This window comes from Mauremys mutica, chromosome 6, assembly GCF_020497125.1.
Source record: "Mauremys mutica isolate MM-2020 ecotype Southern chromosome 6, ASM2049712v1, whole genome shotgun sequence".
NCBI classification, from domain to species: domain Eukaryota; kingdom Metazoa; phylum Chordata; order Testudines; family Geoemydidae; genus Mauremys; species Mauremys mutica.
This window is the reverse complement of record NC_059077.1, coordinates 20,242,744-20,256,913: the sequence shown is the minus strand read 5'-3', so window position 1 is coordinate 20,256,913 and position 14,170 is coordinate 20,242,744. Positions and strand designations below refer to the sequence as shown.

At 42.0% G+C, this 14,170-nt stretch overlaps 1 protein-coding gene and 1 pseudogene across 3 annotated transcripts in view; one reads left to right on the top strand and one right to left on the bottom strand.

Moving 5' to 3' along the window:
- The window catches only part of NEDD4L (NEDD4 like E3 ubiquitin protein ligase), a 342,440-nt gene that overhangs the window by 216,754 nt on the left and 111,516 nt on the right, over window positions 1-14,170 (bottom strand). The window lies entirely within an intron of this gene.
- LOC123373034 lies at window positions 6,364-6,890 on the top strand (annotated as a pseudogene).

Below are 14,170 nucleotides of genomic sequence, written 5' to 3'. Positions count from 1 at the left end.
AACCACTTGGCCAGATAACTGTGGGAGGAAAACCACCCTGAGCTATTTGAGGTTTATATGCAACTTCAGCTCCTTTGCAGACCATGTACCTTGCATCCTAAGCCATGATGGTGAGCGTTAACGCTGGTAAGGTGACCTACGTTGGTAGGCCAGTGACTGTATCAAGTCCCAATGAAGGCTTTCACAGGATCAGCATTGTACTGAGGGTGAATGGCAACAATTCTCCTGGTACCGGGGTCACGGGATCGTGCATGCCTCGGTAGTTCTACCCCATACTACCAATGATCGACACTTCGAGCCCACAGAGCAATGCCTGGAATCCAGAGACCGGCGCTGAGGGCTTTGATTAGTAGACACCCCTACATCCAAGGCGTGGTGGCTCTGAGCAGTCAAGCGCTAGCGAGACGCTCCCTGAGGTGGCGAGCGGAGCTGCGTTGATGGGGACCGAGAGGGTGGTCCAAGGTCAGGCTTACCCCTTGATATGGGAGCTGCCATCACTGGTGTGGGCAGCACTGGGAGGGACAAAATATCCTGTGATGCCTGCAGGACCTCCAGGGTGAACGGCATTTCCATGCTGCTGTCTGGGGTGGCAGGTACATCTGGCTGCAGCGCTGGCTGTACACCTGGCCAGGTTGGGGTGTAGCGATTGCAGCGCTGGTGATCCAGCGCTGCTCATCAAGTGTGGAGACACACCAGCGCTTTTATTGGCCTCCAGGGAAAAAGGAGATATCCCAGAATGCTTTTAACTAAATTACTTTCTTTGTTTTGTTATGCAGCCTCTCTTTGTTTTGTTGTGAACTCCGATCGGAGCTCCGTTGAACTGCTTATCTAAAAAACAAACACTGATCACAGCAAACAGGAGCTATCTGTACCTGGCTGTGAACGATCAAAGGAGAGGCAAGCAGTTTGCTTGACAGAGAAACAGCGTTGGATGCAGGCTGTTTGCAATTAAGACTAAGGGTTCACGAACATTTTGTGATTTTTCAATCCAGGGAAGCTAACACACAGTGTTGGCTCCAAAAATCCACTCTCTATCTTCCCCGCTCCCTGTCACAGTACACCACAGGGAGTGAGTGAAACAGCGGGGAGTCCGTGTTGGAGGCAGGCTGTTTGCAATTAAGAGTTAAGACTAAGGACTCGCGAACATTTTGTGATTTTTAAATCCAGGGAAGCTAACACACAGTGTTGGCTCCAAAAATCCACTCTCTCTATCTTCCCCGCTCCCTGTCACAGTACACCACCCTCCACCCCCCTCTTTTGAAAAGCACGTTGTTGCCACTTGAATGCTGGGATAGCTGCCCATAATGCAGCACTCCCAACAGCGCTGTAAATGCTGCAAATGTGGCCACACACCAGCGCTGGTAGCTGTGAGTGTGGCCACACACCAGCGCTGGCCCTGCACGACCAGCGCTGTAACTCCCAGCGCTGCAACTTTCAAGTGTAGCCAAGCCCTAAGTTGCAGACTTTTAGGTATGTGTTTTCACATTTCTTTGCTTGTAACCACCTCTACCTCTCTCTCATTTACTTGGTATTACTTAATCCATGCTCTTTTGTTAATAAACTTGTTCTACTATAAACAAATTCAGTGCTGTGCCTGAAGGTGATGTACTGAGTCTTTAACGTTCTTATGGCTATAATGACCCATGTTGCCCTTAGCATTAAGGAAGCTGATAAGCAAATTACTTCACTTGCCAATATTGAGAGTTGCATTAATGCTAACATTTGGTGCAGCTCATTGTTCCAAGTTGGATCTATGCTGTGCATCAAAATGAAGGCTGCAGACAGAAATCAGTGAGTTGGTGGGCTGAGCCCATTTCTGCACCGGTGGCCAGAAAGGAAAGACAAGCTTTTCCACAATACTCTGTGGAAGTATTCAGATAGCCGCTCCAATTAATGTAGCACTAAGAACTCTGGGATATGCCCCAGGGGGCCTTTCACCTCACACAATGGAGTACAATGATAGTGTGGATGCAGTAACTTGAGTAGGGCTTTGCAGTGTGTGCACTCTTACCTCAATTAGGGCAACTCCAATGGTCACATGCAAGCATCAGTCACTCCTGTTTGAACTAAAGAAATACTCTAAAAGTACCCTCACAATACCCGAGGGGCATGTAAGCAAGTATCTCGATTTTATAGATTCTTTATTAAAGTTACTTGCTCAAAGCCACACAAGTGGCAAATGTAATCAATTAAAGCTCTTTAAGCACATTTCTCAAAGTGGTGGTTTTGTCACAGAATAACTGCATGTTTTTATTTAGAGAATTGACAAGAGTTACTGTTGAAAAATAAGAACTGATCTTGGCAACAAGTATTATCAAGTGCCATTTCTGCCAAACATAATGCTAACATTTGGTGCAGCTCATCATTCCAAGTTGGATCCATTTAAAATTGTACATGATTCTTTCTGAAGTTCTTTAAAAACTGAGCCAGATATCTGCAGGTTGGAATAAAATACTTCTGGAGGCTTAACTATCCTGGTCAGATAGAGACTGATCATTGACACTTCACAAGTTTCCTGATAACTACCTCTTACCAGTTTTGGTAAGGTTGGTGATGGTCCCATGGAATGACCTGATGCTCTTATCTGTCAACCAATGCTCTGATCCACAGTCTCTCCAAGCAACTAGACCCTTGCTCCCATGCATAACCCCACTTACTTTATCTAGATCTGCTGGATGCTCAGCACTTATCAGTTGGATTGCTTATTTAGTTGCCTAAAATGCGAACAGGAGCCTAACTTTAAATAACCAGTTTTTTTAAAAGCTTATTCCAAATACCCTTTTTGGTTATCTAAAAATAACCTAACTAATGAAAATTAGTCAGACACCTTCTAGTCACCAAGAGCTTATGTAACTGCAATGTAAAGAATTGTCTAATTACAGTCACAGTTACTGGAAACCCTGCCACATCATTTGAGAAATCTGTCATAGAATCATTGGAGCATACTGAACTACTCACTGACTCATTCGAACATATAGTGCGTAGGACCAAATGTGATTAAAGGTACCTGGGAGCTGAAGAATAAAGTATAAATGAAATGTTTGTACAAATAAAGGGGTATGCGTGGGGTTTTTGTGCTTTTGTTTTTTGTTCTGGGTTTTTATTTGGTTGTTTTAAAGAATAAATCAGTTGTGCTGTAATTTATTCTTATCTGACTTATTTTTTTAAAATGAGTTCAGTCAATTTATTCCACGGATACTGTATTTTTTAATGTCAGTATTTAGAGCGCCAATTCATACATACAGTTATTCTGTGACAAAACCACCACTAGCAAGCACATATTGCACTAAACAAATAGGAAAAAAGGTGTTGAGCCCATTTGTTTTTCACAGGATTGAATGTCTCCCTATCACTGGGTTTTATTTAATCAAATGAGAATTTCAGAAGTGACTGCAATTCTTATTTAGCATTAATAAAACTCCCCCCAAGTGTATTACCAGGAAAACACCGTTGTTATCCTCACATAAAACCCTGTGATAGCCTGTACTCTTCCAAACCAATCCGCATTCATTTAACAATAGTTTCTGTTACCTGGAAAATTAATGTGAAATAGGATTCTTCTGCAGAGCATTAGCTACACTATGTCAGCACCTGAGGCACATTCACTCATCTCAGACCACTGTCTTGATCCATATCCATTCTTCTATACTGATGCACCTTTTGGATTCTATGCTCAGCTTCCACCTCTGAAGTCACTGCCCTGCCCCTAAGTGCAGTGCACACCCTAACTGCCACAGAAACGTCTGTGCCCCTTTATTTCCTCTTACAGCTTCTTAATCATCACCCCTCTGTCCAACAGAAGCCATGTTCTTTCTCTCTCTCCTATGCTGCTTAAACTGCACCTGAAGTACTATAAAATGAAGAGATGATGGCAAATAATGAGCATACCATGGATGATTCAGTAATTAAAGTTAGCCTGGGACTCTGGAAACCAAAGTTCAATTCTCTGCTTCCCCACAAATTTCCCAGGTGATCTGGGGCATGGCATTTCTCTCTGTGCCTCAGCTCCCCATCTATTATTATGCCCATTTTACACTTTTCTACCTCACAGGTGTGTTTTGAGGATAAATACATTAAAGACCATGAAGCATTCCAATACCACAGTAATGGGGGCCAGATAAGTACACTGGAAATGCCTAGATTATAGCACAAAAGAGCAGTTGGCTTGAATGACTAATGTGACTTCCAATAAGGAACACAAATGACCTTTTCATGACTCAGGTGGAAAAATAATTTTAGATGGGGGTGGGGGTGGAGAAAAGGTACCCTGTAAATTTGTAGTTCAGCAGGAACAAGGAAGTTAATTTCATCGAATAAATTCAATCTGATAAAAGCATACATTAAATACACTTGCCATTCTTTCATACCGTTTTGCTGCAATCTGAAGTAAAGAATGGGATATAAACGTAATTTCACAACAGCATAAGAGTGTTGACTTACAAGTTAAATATTTTGCTTTGCAAAGTCCTCTGATGGAGATGTCCACATGACAATAAGTCAGCTGACAGCTTCTAAATGATTTCTAACTCTCAGTTCAGGATAGTCCAGGCATCACTTCGTCATTTTCTAAAAACGATACGTTTTAGGGTTTAACTGTTCTCTCTGTCTTTCTACTAGGGTTTCTTCAGAGAGGTTTGCCTTTCTTTGAACTTTGCCTGCTCTGGAGAGAAAACATGATCTACCCTTGGTGCATACATGCTGCTCTCAGCTTCTTGATGTCTCCAGCCACACCCAGACAGCCTCCTACTTTTGTTTACAAGCTCAGCAACTATTCTTCAGCAAATCAGATGCCCTTTACCATTGCTTAACATTCTCCAACATGTTTCTCTCAATGCATTTTACTATACACTTTAACCACCATCACCTACAAAGGGACAATAATAGTGTTGATATTTCTTAAAACAGGGCAGTGACAATTCTTTCATTCTTGACATCCAACTAAAAATCGGTACTTTTTTTTTTTTAAATAAAAAAAGAACAGTGTTTTATCACATATTCTCTTCTCTGTTATGGTATCTTCAGATTGTGTTACTACCACCAGAGGGATAATTTTTGGGCTCTTATTAGCCAAAAGTTTACTCAGCTTGTCACCACATTATTATACATTACTTGGAATAACAGAATTTAATGATTTCTTAAAGTAAATGCTCATGAAACGACTCTAGTAGTTAACCGTGCTTTACCTCATTGTAGTTTTATTGCTAATAAAGGCATTCTCTGCCCAAGGACAGAAAATTGAATTGCAACAAATTTTAATACAAGCATGAAATAATTTTAGGATAAAGGTAGATTAGAAAAATATTTCAATTCAAGTTCTCTGTACCGGAGCAGAGGCACTCGCTTTATGGATAATCCTGAAGCAAACTACAGAAGAAGTGTAAAGAGAGTGCGCAAGCCTCTGCTTTTGTACAAAGGGGAGAGAGAGATTTTTCTCCTTGAGTTATACATTATATCTGTACTTGACAATAGTAGTGATGCTTACAGGTTTGCTGCGTAAAAGTTTAATCAAAAGTCTTTTGACATAAACAGCATTTATTCAATGAACAAGGGGGGGATTTAAAATCAGGTGCTTTTTTGTTGTTGTATAGGGAGGGAGCGGAATTTGTAGGAACCATGACATGCATTCAGTTATTAGCATAGCATAGTGGTGTCAGAGGGTGAAAGGGAGTGGATTAGTTGTAAAATGTCTGCAGGCAGGATCCTTGCACACAATATCCCAAGTGGATCAACAAAGGCTAATCTCATCTATCGTGAAGTTATTTACACAAACCCAAAGAGAATGTCAAAGCGTGCTCAAATTAACAGCACTTTGCATCTTCTAACAAGAGTCCTTTGAGCAGGAACAAACAGAATCCTGTTTAAGAATAGTGTGCAAATGAAACTGTTAGGAGCCTAATTGGAGGGTTCTGTAAAAAGAGCAGCAAGAGCTTTGAGATGTCAAATTTTTGAAGCAAGACTTCTCAAGAAGCTCCAGAACATACTCAGTTATTTTCTGTTTATTACAGTTTTGTCAACTCTCACGATATTTGGCATTTTTTCTTAAAGCCCCAGCTCTTGAAGCTATACAATCTCAGGAGAATGTCAGCTTTCATTTAGAAAGGTCCTGCGGGTTGTGGAGGAAAGTGGAAAATTATGAACCCCTGAGGGTACGTCTACATAGGTGCTGGGAGCACTGTTGCACAGCCTGCGTTGACACACTCCTGCTAGCATACTAAAAATAGCAATATAGACACTCAGGCTCTGACGATTAGGGAGGGAACAAGCCTGAATGTCAAAGAAACATCTACAACAGCTGTTGTTATCATGCTAGCTGGAGCGCAAGCGTCCCTTCCTTTTCTGGGTGGCAGCGAGCGAGGCAGCACTATGAAGGCGTCGGGCACCCTGAAGGTGTACAAAGTTGTTGGGTGATGCCTTCCTACTCCTAAATGTCCAACACCACCCCTCTGTCGGATGCGTATCTTTGCTCCTAATCATGTTGTTGCCAAGTCCCGTTTCTGGTACTCTGTGTCTCAGCTGAAGAAGATGAAGTCTTCTAGGGAAATTGTGTACTGTGGACAGGTATTTGAAAAGTCCCTTTGCGGGTGAAAAACTTTGGTATCTGGCTACACTATGATTCTCGTAGTGGAACCCACAACATGTACAGGGAATACAGAGACTTGACAACTGCTGGTGCTGTTACACAGTGCTACCGTAATATGGGTGCCCGCCATCGTGCTTGTTCTCACTCTATTCGGATCATGAAGGTTGAGGCTACTGCTGCTAGCAAGTGCCGTAGACCTGCAGTCAAGCAATGCCATGGTTCAAAAATCAAGTTCTCTCTGCCACACAGAGTCTTGCGTCGTCAGCACAAACCGTGTTTCACCACCAAGAGACCAAATACATTCTTCTAAATGCAAGAACATTCTGTTTGCTCTGTGTTACAATAAAATTCTTAGGGTGCATCTGTCAACACAGGCTGTGAGATTCACTCCCACCAGACATCAAGATGTACAGAAGCCAGAAGGGGAAAAAAAACAGAACCCTCAACAATTTATTTAAAATCTCATGATTGCTGGGACTCTATTCATGATAGCTAACATATGGGGATAGGCAATGGAGTTATTACATTTGTCATGAAACAGTTTACATAGTATCTATAACCTCATGTTATCTTATTCCACTTATAACAGATAGAAGAGGAGGAGTGTGCAGGCACATGTGAGAGAGCAGTAAGACTTATGTCCCCAGAATGGCTTTTTTCAGTTCATTAAAAAACTGCAGCCACCTACCCCAAAAATAAAATTTAGTATCACTTGTGATCCAAGTACTTACATGCCAGGCCCCTCTTATGAAAGGGAATGTCATGTTTCAGAACAGTACTATTATTTCAAAGGAAACTGAGGTCTTGAGGATGACTGCATTGCTATTAAAAGCAAAATGGCAGACATTCTTTTGTGATACCCAAACCTCTCCAGTGAATATCACAGCACATGTGATTCTGACTAGCGAGAGACCAACGTGCTAGACTCAGAAGTGGAGGCAGAGAGGGATTTTCCTGCTGTAGCAGCCAAGGTTCAGCTCTCCACCTGCTCTTTGCTGGGAGACCTGCCTGGGGATATAATCTGGCTGCTGCTCTGATTTAGCCTCTTCCGCCATTTTTCTTGAACAAAGGGGATTCTGAAGGTCCCTCTCACTCCCTCGCACAGACACGCACACACTCCTCTCTACAAATCCCTGGGTAACATAACAGTGAATGGTAAGTATTATTACACAGCTGATAAGTTCCGCCAAGCATGTTCATAGACTTTGAGTCACTTTTTCTAGAGTTGATCTTTGGGACCCACAAAGCCCACAGCTGTGACTCCTTGCCCTCTGATTTCAGGGATCATACATACTGCTGCTCATTAAAAAAAATATTTCTACCTCACAGATTGGCCTCTGGGACTTGAGATGTGTGGCCAGTCTATTGATAGACTGGCATGCACAGGTCCATTTGTGGAAGAAAGGGACGCCAACACCATTCAAGCTGCTTACACATAGCTTCAGTTGCTAGAAGCTCCAGCCAGGTGATTGTCCACAACTAAGCCAGCTGCTCATATCCTTCTTCCCTTTGTAGCCAAACTTAAGTGCAAGAGAGTCAGTGTGGTATAGAGCAAGAAAGTCCTGCATTCTGACCAGGGCATTGACAGACTCCTTCTTAAGCCTTAGTCAAGTCACTTAACCTTCCTGTGTTTGTTTCCTTCCTTTGTAAAAAGGGTTAGTATTTACCTTCACAGGGATATCATGATCATTAGACAATGTTTGTAAAGTGCTAGCACAAGTGCTAACATTCAACAGAATGCATATAAAACCTTCCAGAAGCTACAGACAAAGCGATGCTCAGGCTCTAGTTAGCTCATATTGAGAACTTCAGAGAATTACAGCATCATTTTCCAGATCACAGGGCATCATGCCCACTGGGGGATGCAAAGAACCAGCTGAAGCTGGGGCAAAGTAGCAGCACAAGTTTCCTCCATGCTGCTCTGCTGACCTGGTAGGATTCATAGATTCCACAGCCGGAAGGGACCATTGTGATCATGTAGTCTGTCCTCCTATATAACACAGGCCAAGAACTTCCCCAGAATAATTTCTAGAGCAGATCTTTTAGAAAAACATCTCGATTTTAAAATGGACAGTGATGATGAATTCACCATGACCCTTGGTAAATTATTCCAATGGTTGATTATTCTCACTGTTAAAAATGTACACCTTATTTCCAGTCTGAATTTGTCTAGCTTCAATTTCCAGCCATTGGATCATCTGCTATACCTTTATCTGCTAGATCAAAGAATCCATGTGAGTACTTACAGGCTGCAATCAAGTGACCCCTTAACCTTCTACTTGAGTGGATCACTAAGGCAGGTTTTCTAATCCTTTAATTATTCTCGTGGCTCCTCTCTGAACTCTATCCACTTTTTCCAACAGAAGAGAGCACAACTGAAGTCATTTTCCTGAAGTGGGGCTCAGCTTTCAAGAGCTTGGGAAATGCTGCCCTAGAGCACTTTAAAAATGTTGACAATTATGCACATAACCTGGCACAAGCAACTAACCTACATTTCTCTTACAGAGATAAGCCATGATTGAGACAACAATACCCTCCGCATTCATTTTTATAAACTAATAATCAGTTCAATATTTAAGTGCCCCGAAGAATTTTCAGTGATTCCCTCCAAAATAGTATCTGCCTGTGCATGGTGATACAATCATGGCAGATAAGAGATGGTTACATCTGGGTGTGTGAGGAAGCGCTTTGTTTTGCAAGCTCACCTAAAGACATTTAAAGTTACGGTAAAGCCTTTGTTTTTTGTGTAGTCCAGAATGACTGGTCAATATTTGCAAAAGACAGAGCTCTATGTTTTGTTAGGAGATTTTTAAATTTAAAAGCAGTAAGGGAACTACACAACACCACACCATTTTCAAGTTAATACTGGTGAACTTCTAAACATCAACACAAAAAACTTAAGAGCAAAATAAAAACTTAGCAGAAAAAGTAAATAATAGCGGTCACAAGACAGTTAAAAAAAGCAGCCTTATTGTGACAGGATGCCTATTAAAATTATGATGTTTTGTCACTATAAGCATTTATTTTTCTTGGCTGTACTGTAGGAAGATGCAAAAAGGCACAAGGATTAGTTGCACCTAATGCTTAGGAAATATCACCTCAAACATTTTGCTTATATTTTATCTATTGCACTTTGTCTTCTCTGTTTAGAGTATAAACTCTTCAGGGTACAGATTGTGTCTCCCTGTGTGTTTATATTACACCAAGCACATTCTGGATCCTTTCAGATAAGAAATAAGGCACACAGTGTTTTCACTGTTATATAAGTCTCAGATACCACTCCGAAAACAAAGCATGACGCTCCTACTGACTGCGCTCGAATAAAGAACCCGAAGAAGAGCTCTGTGTAAGCGCGAAAGCTTGTCTCTCTCACCAACAGAAGATGATCCAAGATATTACCTCACCCGCCTTGTCTCTCGAATAAAGATACACTTACATTCAGGAGAAAAATATTTCCGACTTTTGTCCTTACCTTATTTCTTGCTCACAATCAGAACCAGCAATGTACCATATCCAAGAGTAGCAAAAGCCAGCAGTATTAACATAAATCCCAAATCTATTTTACAAGCAGACACACACCTCAGCTTATGTTTCCAGAGATTTAGCAAGGCTTTAACATAACTAAGAAGGTATTCAAAGAGCTGCTAGGTATAATGATGATTCATATCAAAGGCAGCTACAAAGAAATGCCTGTGGGTGAAAGAGGAGTTTAAAAAAAAAAAAAACTAAACTAAACTCCACCTATAGTGTCTCCACCCTTCAGGGTTTTAAAAGAACTACCTTGTGCTCTAATACTCATAACCCTGCTCAGTGTGCTTTCCATTTTGCATATTTATTTGCTATAGTAATGCATGAAGAGCACAACAGGTTCAAAAGTCTTCCTAGAAAAAAAGCTAAACAAATTTTAATCTTTACATTTTTGTTTCTCTCACTTTGCCCAAATAAAAGCATAAAAATAAATGAAAAAGTTTACAAAATATTTTACTCCAGAATCTTTTTAAAAAAAAAAAAAAAAAAAACATTTACAGGAATGAAAACTAATGATCTTAGCTCAGAACAAAAGTGCATCTGCCTAAAAATTTGAATTTCCCGTATGTCATTGCAATCCACTGAATTTTCTTAAATGCAAATAATCTGGAACTTTAACTAGAAGTGGAAGAAGAAATAAGCAAACTTAGTGACATTGGTGATTTTTAGGAGCAGAAACAGTCAACACAGGGAAACAGCTGTGCTAATGAGCACTAATACGCTGGCTGAGTTGATAAACAGGTTTGGCAGGGTTTAAACAAATAGACAAGGTAAGAGACAGGCACATGCAAAGAGGCTCCATTACTGATGTGCAGGCCTCAAAACTTTAGATAAGCAACCAAACATTTCATGCTTAACCAAACCGTGTACACTGGATATCTCACAATGGCAGATTCACTAAGGAGAGTTCTTGTACTTTCATGCTACCAACTTGTCTAAGCAGATCATGTTAAATTTCTGTTGAACCCCACAACACAGGAACAAAGGGGGCAGTCAATGAAATTAAAAGGTGGCAAGCTCAAAAATGATAAAAGGAAATACTTTTGCACAGAACGTACAACTAGACTGTGGAATTCATTGTGGCCAAGAAATTAGCAACATTCAAAATATGACTGGACATTTATATGGGTAAGAATGTCCAGAGTTATAATCAATGATGCCAAAAATTTTGGGAGGGATATTAAACCTACTGCATCCAGGCTTACAGAAGTCTCTACCTATAGAGATAAGTCTGAGACCTAATGTGGGAGCAGATTATCCTACCTCTGCCTACTGCGGGGTTCTTACACCTTCCTGTGGAGCCTCTGGTAATGGCCAGTGTCAGAAACAGGATACTGGAGTGGACTAGATGGACCCCAGGACTGATCCAGTGTGGCAACTCTTATGTTCCTAAGTGCAGAAACATGCAAATGAAGAAAATATCAAGGTGGTTTGCTCAGTTTGAATCTGAATCTTTCTACAGTATAGCATCAGGAAGGAAACTGGCAACTCCATGAGCAGGGAAGTTTAAAAAGAACGGAGAAAAGGAGAATACACTATAATGAAAGTCACTTACTCATCATTACTACTAATTTCAGGGTGGGTGGTTTTTTCACTGGTTAGCCCTATCAGCTTCCCCTTCTGTTTCTTCTCCCAATACAATGATGCTTTTCTCTTGTGAAGATGAAAGCAACATAAAATCTGCTATTATGGTCAACCAGACTCTAGCAACCACACTACTACCCAAGAGCCAAAAAATGCAAGGGCAGTGGGGGTGAGGAAGTAACAGGCAATCAAGAAATGCAGAGGAAATCTGGAGATAGACGTACAAAACTCCTGTATGCAGAACAAAGTGAGTGGTATCTATTGAACAGATCGTTTCACTTTGTTCAATCTTATATTGGGTGGTAACACTCCAAGTACCTTTCTCAGACCTGAAGAGCTCTGTGTAGCTCGAAAGCTTGTTTCTGTCACCAACAGCAGGTGGTCCAATAAAAGATATTACCTCACCCAGTCGTCTCAACTGCCTACAGGTGATAGTGACAGGATCTGGTGTCTTAGAACTCTACATTAACAGTGTTTTTTGTTTGTTCCCAAAGTATTAAAAGCATAACATAAATCCCTCTTAAAAGCCTTATTACAGAGAAGAGCAATTGGTCTGCAACATTAGGGCTGATCAAGTCTGTAGGCTGAAGAGGAGTGTGAGGGAGCAGCAGACAGCCAATCAGTGAAGGGCTCAAAGGAGCAGCCAATCAGGGCAGAGGAGGCTCATATATAAAGAGAGCTGCGGGGCAAAGGAGTCAGTTCCCTCTTGGGAGTCCAGGGAGAAAGGACTGGATCCTTGAAGGGCTGAGGGAACCGCTAGAACCCTGGACAGAGCAGTGATGAGCCAGGTCAGGGGAGCAAGAGGGTGCTCCAGCCTGACTGGCTGGAAGACTGAAGCCTGGATACAAAGGCAGAGAAGGTGCTAGGGCTATGGGGAAGTGGCCTAGGGAAATGGACGGTGGGAGTTGAAGGAGATGAAGCACGTGGCTGCCGCCTAGAAGGTCCCTGGGTCGGGAATGGGGGTAGTAGGTGGGCCTGGGTCTTCCTCCGCCCCCACTTGCAACTGAGGGGTGTGACCAGTGAAGGGCTGCAGTTTGCCACTGAGACAAGTGGCTAGAACCTTGGGCTGCAGTCGGCCACAGAGGCGAATGGCTGGACAGATGACTGCTGCCCCCCCCCCCGGGGGAGGAGAGGGGCGAGAACAGAATGGGGCATGGCCAGAGGGCTGTGTCCTGAAGAGGATGCTGCAATCCTTGAAGTGACATGGGTCTGAAGCAGAAGTGACGGCAGGCGAGACACCACCGGAGGAGGGTGTCCTGCAAAAAGACTGAGCTAATTCCCAGAACGACCAGCAGGAGGTGCCACAGTGGTGAGTCCTACCCTGTTACAAGGAGGAACAGGTTGGCCATCTGATAGTGCCCTATCAACAATAGCATATGAGCAGCAACTTTACAAAAAAGTCTCCAAGATAATCTCCTAACTCTTGTCTCCAAAGGGCAGCACAGGATGCTGCTGTAGGGCATCAGATTATTAAATAAATCTTTCTGAAATAATCTAATGCAATTGTCTCATCCAAAGTGCAACACTGCATGCTGATTCTTCCCCTCTCTCCCACAAGTGAAAGGAGCAATTTTATTTTACACAGCAAGACTAGCTGTCAATGACCATAAAACCAAACAAACAGTTATGAAGTGACACAGAACAACAGATATGAAAGGAAGGCAACTCTGAAAACCATTAAAAAAAACACTTACTTGGCAAATGTTAGCCTATGCCCCTATAAAACCCAAGAGATTTATTTGAAAAACATCATAACCTATTTAACTTGATTTTCCTCCTCTCAAAACCCTTCAAAAACTTTATAGGCCAATCTTCAGCTAACATGCAGACATATCACCATTTAAGTTAATTTAGATCAGCTGAGGCTCTGACCTTAAGTTGTTTTTAAAAACAACTCTATTGATCTTGGCTTCCAGTTCCAACAAGCATATTCATTCCTTTCCAGACAAGTGTATTTCAATGACTGCCTGCCCAAAAGGAGAGAGTAAAAAAGGTTTTGTTACAGCCAGTCAAAGGCCCATGTTGGCACAAGAAGAAATAGATATAAACTGGCAATCAATAAATTTAGGCGTCAAATTAGATGAAGGTTTCTAATAATCAGAGGAGTGAAGTTCTGGAACAGTTTTCCGAGGAAAGATGGGGAGGTAAAAAACCTGACTTGTTTTAAGAGCCAACTTGAGACGTTTATGGAGGGGATGGTGTGATGAGACTGCCTACAATGGTATATTACCCATCCATGACTGCTTGTAGCAAGTATCTCCAGAAGCTGGAAATGGGACACTAGATGGGGAGGGCTCTTGAGTTACTATAGAGATTTTTTTCCCGGAGGTCTGGCTGGTGGATCTTGCCCACATGCTCAGGAGCTAACTGACTGCCATATTGGGGATTAGGAAGGAACTTCCCCCCAGGTCAGATTAGTAGAGACAATGGGGGTTTTTCACCTTCCTGTACAGTATGGGGTATGGATCACTCATCACT